Here is a 1,005-nt window from a genome sequence, read left to right on the forward strand (position 1 = left end):
CACTAAAGCTCTGACTGCACACCTCAGCCAAGAGACAGCCCGCTCCGCCGGAGGGCCTTGGGATTGACCTCAGAAGGGAACCCGCTCGATCCCCTGCCTTCTCAGTGGCCAGTGACTGATGGCACCACCCGCTTCCCCCAACGCGATTTTTCTTTCTGGCCACACGCCTTTAGGGAAGCCACTGCAGTGGAACCCCCTGGAACCGGAGGCAGATCATCAGGTTCGTAGCTGTGCTGCGCTACCATCACTCCTTCCTTTATTTGTCCTCTTCTTCCACCTTGCCTTACTGGAAGAAGTCTGAGCCCCAGCTCACACCCCGTCCCTCCAGCTCTGCCACCCAACCTGCGGTGAACGGAGCAGGAGCAGCACGAAGAGCTGGGAGGAGATACACAGAAGCAAAGGACTCAAAGAAGACACAGAGCAGAACCTGTCATCAGACCAAAATCCAAGATAACCTAAAGCACGTGTAACACACGGCACAAGGAGGGCACAGGGAATCCTCAGAAAAGGGATTAAGCGCAAGTGCTTTTAATGGGGTTTGTTCTGCAGTAGCCTCCCGAGCCCCAGGCTGGTCCCACTGCGGTAGGTACCACCTACCCAGGTAAGATCATCCAAAAGGCCTCATCTGGACCCTGACTCAGCTGTCCCTTTCCAAATCCTAGTTCAGAATCACAGGCTGTAAGGCAGCAGCGAAGCACACCGGTGTTTTCAAAACTAATGAACACGGGGGCAGTGACCTGAGTCTCTGTTGGAACATTCTGCGGTTAAGAGAGTTGCACCAAAGAAGACCGTGGTGAAGCGCATCTTGCTCTGAGCACATCGCAGGATCCTAGAATGATTCAGGCTGGAAGAGCCCTTTCAGCTCACCAAGTCCCCCCGTTCCCCAGCACCACCAGGTCCCCACTGACCCCTGTCCCGCAGCACCACCTGCGCACGGCTGGGAAACCCCTCCAGGGATGGGGACTCCACCACTGCCCTGGGCAGCCTGCAACACGCCTGCACCAC

Source organism: Buceros rhinoceros, unplaced genomic scaffold, assembly GCF_000710305.1.
Source record: "Buceros rhinoceros silvestris isolate BGI_N320 unplaced genomic scaffold, ASM71030v1 scaffold15080, whole genome shotgun sequence".
Taxonomy (NCBI): Eukaryota; Metazoa; Chordata; class Aves; order Bucerotiformes; family Bucerotidae; genus Buceros; species Buceros rhinoceros.